The sequence below is a fragment of the Labrus mixtus genome, chromosome 21, assembly GCF_963584025.1.
Source record: "Labrus mixtus chromosome 21, fLabMix1.1, whole genome shotgun sequence".
NCBI classification, from domain to species: Eukaryota; Metazoa; Chordata; class Actinopteri; order Labriformes; family Labridae; genus Labrus; species Labrus mixtus.
In genome coordinates, this window is record NC_083632.1 from 21,803,512 (window position 1) to 21,812,074 (window position 8,563).

The window sequence follows — 8,563 nt, forward strand, 5'->3', positions numbered from 1 at the left end:
GTCCATAATAAATCAGCAGAGCAATAAAGAAGCCGGACTAATCTTCATATTGCTTGTGTAAGGACCTGGCTGTTCATGTGATAAGTGCCACTCCTAAAATCCTAATGATGCTGCTGGCACCAGAGAGCTGCTCTCATGAAAGACCTGTTTTCAGAGAAAGGAGCTGTGGAGGAGTCCTGACGAGAACCTGGGAGGAAAAAAAATAAAAAAATACATCTCTCCTGGCTCTGAACTCGGTGTGTTACTTTGACACTGTCAATTACAAGGAGATATACGGGCCTGCCCCGTTTCCACCACTTTACTGAGTCCCCTTCAGTTGCAGCTCGCTCCTGCTGTAAATTATCACTCCCACAAGCTCAGGTTCGGAGTCACCACTGAGACCCTCCTCTGTATGGGTCTGAATTTGAAAGAATTCCCTCCCTCTGTGTGCCAAAACCCCCAAAGCCAGAGCGAACCTGAGGAGCATGAGGCCGCACGCCCGTGTGGACACGCTCACTCGCAAACAGAGATTTAAACACACACAAATGCACACAAATGTTCGTATACTGTGTATAAATGTCCCCTGCAGCTGTAGATCATTGGGAACAGGTAGAGAGTTTAGCACACACACACACACACTTTTGCTGGCTGTATATCACGGAGGTGGGTAAGGATGTCAGCACTCCCATACACAGTGAGCCTTATTGCAGAGTTTAATAGAGAAAAGCCAGCATGAATCCCCACAGTCATTCTGTTCCAGTCAAACACACCATTCACTACACACTCGATACGTGTGTGTGTGTGTGTGTGTGTGTGTCCTTGCATACTGTACACCATGTGCTTCAGAATGCAATGTGTGTGGTTAGATATACAATATGTAAAAGTAAATGCATTCAGTGTTTTTGTTGTTGTTTTTGTGTGTGAATGTAATACATTCTGTTTGTGTGTGGTCATGCATGAATACTGTATCTGTCACATTAGGGAAAGTTGGCTAGTGTGTGTGTGTGTGTGTGTGTGTGTGTGTGTGTGTGTGTGTGTGTGTGTCAGGATTGGGGCCATATTGACCCATCAGTGCTGCTCTGTCACCTCTTCTTTTTATGAGTCTGGCCTTTTAAAAACACTCTGGATTTATGGTCAGTTTGGGCGCTATCTGAGACGCAGTGTGTGTGTGTGTGTGTGTGTGTGTGTGTGTTAGAGAGAGCGAGAGAGCGAGAGAGAGAGAGAGAGAGTGTTTGAGTGTGTTAAGACATTTTTCCCCTAAACACAAGTCCTTATCTAGAGAATTAAAGTCAAGATGATGAGGTTTTTTTTCATGCAGTGTGACTCATATAATAATCTGAGTTGACATGCACAAAGTGAAAAGGGAAGGAAGAATAAACCTGGAAAGACCTGGAATCATTTTGGACACCTCTAATTTGTCATCTAGACATAAAAACTTACACAAAAAAACTCAATTTTAGAACTGGACCAACTGACCATAGAAGCTATTTTGCAAAGTTTGATTAAGGATTGGCATTGCTGCTTTTCTCCTTTCATACACTGAACATAAACATCCATGCAGTTTTTTTTTTGGCCTCAAGATTTTTGTTACACTTGAAATATGTTGATTATATCAGTTCCTCTATTTCTTTTGGAGTATAGCAGTTATAAAATGTGTAAGGGTTAGTATGAATAATTCACAATCTTGTGATTGCAAATACAACAGAATAAGTTGAATAAAAATCAATCAAAATGTACCCATAATGCATTGTGATTGCTCATTTATAGTCGTCTGTAAGTTAGAGTACTAAAATGTTTTCATAGTTTTACATATAAACATGTTTATATCAGTTATGATGTTTACTCGATGTCCAGCTGATGTTCATGCACTTGTTCTCTTCCTGCATGTAAACACAATGTTCATGTGCTGTATTAACACTAAAACACACACACACACACACACACACACACACACACACACACACACACACACACACACACACACACAGGCCTGAGTGGTGCAGATGGCAACTTGACGTCTCTCTTTCTCTCTGAAACTCAAAAATCCCACATCATCTTAAAAATTGATTTTCCAGAGAAAGAAGAACACCCCCCCCCCCGGAGATTAACTAAGTAAATTCTTCATTACAAAAGAAACACCCACAATTCTTCTTTGCTTAAATAAGCAGACATAGAGGATTTTCTTAAGACAGCTTTATATGTGATTCGAGGTGCTCTGTGATTGTGGATAGAGTCTAATGTGTGGTCCATTTGCTTCATTAATGGGGCAGACGCGAGACGCTCAGCCAAGAAAACGCCTATTGTTCCCTTTTACCGTCCTGTTTTTAATGTGTAGCATTAGTCCAGCAGTTGTTAGTGCTCTGCTGATGGTCAAATGACAAAGTCTTAATAGAATATAGTGGGACCGGCGGGACAAAGGTGGGCAATGTTCAGCTGGATGCAGCCAATTTCTGTGTGAGGGGCCTGCCTAAAAACCCCATTCATAGGCTGTCTAATGCTGCTGGCGTAATTAAATGTGATTACTGGAGCAGAGGGCTCCTCTCTCTCTCGCTCTCTGAGGGCCACACACAGGCCTGCAGGCAGCGTGCATGCGCTCATTAAGGAGGCGCTAACAGATGTACACAAGCGGCAACCACGGGCATACCTACAACTCTAAACTACATCTCAACAGACAAACATAAACAGAAGGAAATGTCTTCTTTTTTTCAGGCGAAAAAACTGAAAAGTGTTGGATAGTCTTTAACCAAGGGGCATGTAATCCTTCAACTTAGTTTTAAATAAGCAGTGAAGTAGCACAGTTGCTTTTTGACAGTTTTTTTTCTCCAAAAAGTCAGAATCAAGCACTAAAACAAACACATTCCAAGCACCTGGCCGTAAATAAAAATCAGGCTAAACTATGAACCTCAGCGAGCGATAATCATAAAGCAAACAGGCAGAAATATAAACAAAAATCAATTATGGTTTCCATCAACACACATTCACACAGTCGTGTACGCACACACCTCGTCTGGCCCGCTCTACGGTCCAGTTTCCTGGGCAGACACAGTCCCCCTGGTGCTCATGGGAAATAGTGAGCATGCCAGGCCCCACAAAGGCGTCCTTTCAGCCGCCCGCATGCTTGACCTGTGCAGGGTCAGCGCTCTGCTTTGTGCCCCGTGACCCTCCAGTGACCCGGGGTCACGGCAAGGGCCCCGGGGTCAAATCCAGATGCCTCCGTCTAATTTTGCCCCGACTGGGTTATCTGTCCAAATCTGCCCTAAAATTCCCCCCCCAACCCCACCTTAAAACCCACTACACATGACTGAGCCCCATAGAAACACACAGGTACTCTGCCGTCTAATTGGACTACTGTGGAGTAGTGCTCACACTCAAGCTCTCTCACACACACACACACACACACACACACACACACACACACACACACACACACACACACACACACACACACACACACACACACACACACACACACACACACACACACACACACACACACACACACACACACACACACCTGACCCCCTGTAACTGCACTAATACCCCATCCCATGGCCTTTGGTCTATCTTCAGGGATTAGGTGCAGAAAGACACACATACAAGCACAGATACATCCACACACACATTAACACACAGTCACACACACACTTATGAGCGCAGCAGGCCTGGCTGAGGGTCTACCTTGAGGGATTAGGTGCAGAGAGACAGGACCCTCCAGCCAATCAACTGGTCTGTCACATTGATTTTGAGGGGTCACTGGTGCACAATGGCCAGGGTTTTCCTGTCTTAACCTCTCTGATCATACACACATGCACACACACACACACACACACACACACACACACACACACACACTGGCACACATTCACACATGATAACAATGAACTTTATTCATATAATTTACGTAAAAAGTAGAGCTAAATAAGAGCCTTATGACTGGGTCAAATGCAAGACTTGTAAACAACTAATGGTAAAAATAGACGGCATGAGAACAAAAAACATTGGGACATCCTATAGGAATAAAAGTTTGGTCTTTAAAAGATAATTAAGTCTATAAAAGTTACATTTTAAGATGCGTAATTTCAGTATTGTATTGATAATAATGTACACATTTTACAGAAAAGACTTGACAAAGTGTCCACAAACACACATATATATGCAAACACATTCCCACACATCTGGTAACAATAAAGTTGATATCCTATAAGTAAAGAGTGGAGCTCTTATTACTGCACAGGATCCCAATTTGATTTAATTCCGGATTCGATATCGATTAATTTAGGGATATTTAAATTGCAATACCAATTCTGCTTTAATATGATTAGGATTCTCAGGGATTTTTTTTTGTTTAAAGGTCCCATATTATGCTTTTTCTGGTTTTATATGCTCTTTAGTGTGTTTTCCAAGTGTCCTGTGCATGTTTAGACACATCTATGTGCAAAAATTCAAAGTCCGCTGAAACGCGGCTTCTCCTACGTCCTCCTGTTAGCTGTAGCATTAGCTGCATGTAACGCTCGGTTCTAGCCCCCCTCGATAAAAATTTGTCAGTGCGACGTCATTGTCAGTGTGAGATCACTGATCTAAGCCCATTGGCTCGTTGTGGCAAGCCCTGCAGCTCATGTTGAAATTTCCAAGACGTGTGCTGAGCAACTGACCAATAACGACAGAGCGGATCGGCAGACCAATCAGAGCAGACTTGGCCCACGTGGGGTCTAACAGTGGGGGCTTAACAGAGTGTAACTGACGGACTCAGAGCGGAGAGGGAGCAAGGAGGAGCAGTACATGAAAACAGACACTTTTTTCAGACTTTAACTATTGTGAACGTACAAAAGTAGATACATAGATTAAATATACAAACCCCAAAAAGGGCATACTATGGGCTCTTTAAAGGCTTTATATGTTATTTTTTGATCCAGCAGATGTTGCCCTTGAGCACCAGCATGAAACCAAAACAACTGCATTGTTGTGTTAGCATGCTAATGCTAGCGATCTTTATTCTGCTCGTATCTTCACACTGCATGTAAATTTACCTGAAATGAGCGTGATCTAGAAACACAGTTAAGCAGTGAGTACAGTATGTTATTCTTCTTTTCTCTAGTCCCTCAATAAAACAACTTTTATACACGAGGGGAGGAGTCAGCCGGCCGTCCCGACGATGTAAACAAAGTGAAGATAGGACTCTGAAAACTCTGAAAACATCACACAGTGGGACTCGGGTGTTACACCCATTGTAGACAGTCATGACTCACAGAGTTATTTTCAGAGGATATACTTGATTTATATTATATGTAAGTGTGAAAAAATTGCATATAAAGCCTTTAATATGATTAGGGTTCTCAGGGATTTTTTTGGTTTAAATAGGTTGAGTTATCTAAAAAGTTATGGTTAACATTAAAAATTGACCCCAAAGCAGTTCCGTGAATGTACTTTGTATTTAGTTGCCTCTGACAACAGTTCAGCATTGACTTGTGGCTTGTTTGAATTATTACATTAATCTCCGCTCAATGTCGATAAAGTGAGAACAGTCACATATTCATTTGTTGCTCTGGTTTGTCCAGCTGTCACAGGTTAGGGCGACTTTTCTCTGCCAGCTTTAAGAGAAGTTGCAACGCTGTGTGTAACCTCTGTTTTGGTGTGGCCTCTTCACCCAAATGTTTGCTTGTTGGTTACACGTAGCATGGCGCAAGTATATCAACCCTCTAAGGTCGACGTTGTCATAAACGACATAAAGAAAGTTGTCTTCACACTATAATATAATTTCTTTAAAAAACTAGAAAACTTACTATAAAATCCAGTTGCTTCGTCAGGTCAGCTGCTTTCCGATGATAAACTCTGTGCCCCTGCAACATCCAGAGGCTTTTCTGTCCCACTGAGAAGATCCGTGTATATTCAGTGACTGTCCGGGTCTAATTCTCCCAAATATGAACATAATCCGTGATGTTTTATGTATTAATTCGAGTGAAACAATGTAACTTCTGTTAGCACGCTGTGCTAACGCGGACGCAGCCATCTTGTTTTTCTTGTTTATGTCGGTCGACCAATCAGAGGCCGAATCTGCGATCAACTGACATCTAAGGGCCAATGAGATGCTAGCGCAGTCTGAAACAGACGCCGCAACTTGATTACGTCACATAGGCCTATATACGAACTTTTTTTTACAACTTTATTGTAATCAATAGACAATAGGTTGGTAGATTTACGAACAAACATGCCAGGGGTTGACAAAGACTAAGATAAAGTGAAAGGAAGGATACAAATCTATACATCATAAGTTTATAAAATTTAAGTGATCACTAATTTTAAGGACCTTCGGGTTCTCAGTGTTGAATGATTTTTTATGCAGTTCATTAGAATAAAGTTTGAATGTCGGTTTTCTGCCTATTAAAAGATTGATCTGTGGATTGTATGAATCTATATCAGTTAATTCAAATGAAAAAAACTTCAAACCCATTTCTGAAGATGTGTAAACAATTAAAAGTAAAAATGGACATTATGGGAACACACAAGACTTAAAAAGTTTGATGAAAATAAATCCTTTAAAGATACAAACATATGGGTTAAAATCGACCACTTATGAGGTCTGTAAAGTGTGTTTTTAAATATTGAAAGAATGTAAAAAAAATCCTTTAAAAAATTGCAACAAAGGCACACACATGTTGACACAATCCCGAAACCCCCAGTCCTCTCAAATCTCCATCACATCCCTCCTTCTCTAAATCCTCCATCCCCATGGGGAAAGCACACCCGGCTGGGGGGAAATCTCCCATTACTCCCACCACCAGCATCCAGCCCCTTGCTCCTTCTCCTCTTTCCTGGTCAAACAAAACAATAGTTGTCCATCACAGAGGGCACTAGGCAGGGGGTTTTCATGACGGAAATAATCCTAGCTATACTGCCAGCAACATTTTCAGGTGCTCGGCCTGGTTACTTTCTCTGACGTCATTGTGCGCATTATGCCCATGCTGTTTTAGTCTGTGTTGTTCCCCCCCCCCCTCACACCTTTAGCCCTTGCATCCCTCTTTGCCTGTTTCCCTTTCCTGGAGGGAATCTCTGAGGCATCTGGAAAAACAGGATTCATGCATGTCTGTTGTTATTGTTATAACAGAGCAGGCAAGCGTTGAAAAGCTAGTCAGGTCCCATAGAGTAAAAGTTTCAATACAACAATGTAATACTTAATGATTGGAGAAGTCTTTCAATTACAATCCTGAAGCAAATGTATGGAGTGTTAGTTTCAAAATCTAACAACGTTAAGAACAAATTCATCAGAAGAAAAAAAAAAAGGCCAGTGTGACTGACAGATTATGAGACTGTCAGCTTGTCCTCTCCCTTTTAGTAACTTGATAATTTACAACTTTACTGTTTAGATTAGGCTAATATTATCCCTTGATTGAACTGACAACAAATCACAGACATCTGAAACATGACCTTGTCCTACAGGTGTAGACTGTTTGAAAGTGGTCTATCGACAGAAGCATCAGAGACTTAAAAAATCTTTATTAGTCAATTTTTATTTGACTATTTAACACTTTTTTATGATAAATTAGAGTCTGAAGAGAAACTTGTAGCCACAGCTGCCAAAAAAATAATAACACAGTAGGCCTACAGTAAAAAAGTGAAAAAATGTCCTGCAGGAATATAGTGGATGATAAGTAAAAAAAAGAAAGAAGGGAAAACAAAAGTAAATTAGATCAATCAATCAAACTTTATTTATATATTACCTTTCAGACAAATTAAATTGCAGTTCAAAGTGCTTTACAAGAGTGCAGAAAAGTTATTGACGAAAAAGTAGTTTATAAAATCATCGATAAAATCATTGAGAGACTAATGCACACCAATAAGAATTAAAAAAATATGTATAAAAATGAAAAAATTTAATACAACACATAAAAACAATAAGATATTAAAATTAATACATAGGAGAAGAATATTTAAAATTGTAGTTGGATAAAAAAGACAATAGAATAATGTTAAGATTTGAATTGATATAAAGCACTATATAAAAGCCAGACTGAATAAATGAGTTTTAAGACTGCATTTAAAAATCTCAATATTCTGGGCTCCTCTCAGACCCTCAGGAAGGTTGTTCCACAGTCTTGGAGTGAAACAGCTGAAAGCAGCATCACCAAATGTTTTTGTCCTGCTCTGTGGAACAACTAAAAGAGAGGAACTGGAGGATCTGAGGGGCCCCCCTGGTTCATAAACTAAAATCATATCTGATAGGTAGTCTGGTGCAAGGCCATGTAATGCTTTTTAGATGACAAAAACATTTTCCTATGGGGTGATAAAACTCTTGATGTGATTTAATTTGGTTAAGAAAGAGGGATTTATTTCAGGTACTTCTTAACCTCCATGTTCACCCTAATATGGCAGTGGTTCTCATCTGGTGGGTCGGGACCCAAAAGTGGGTTGTGGAGTCATTTTCAGTGGATCACGAAAGTGTGCCTGAGGGAAAAAAGTGTCAAATAGTCTCAAAATCACTTTTAAAACATTTTTGTTTCGCTTCATCTGTTTGTTCTGTTCCATCTGAGGTACAAACAGCACACTTTTTCATAAAACAAATCTCATTGGTCGAAAAATATCTATAACT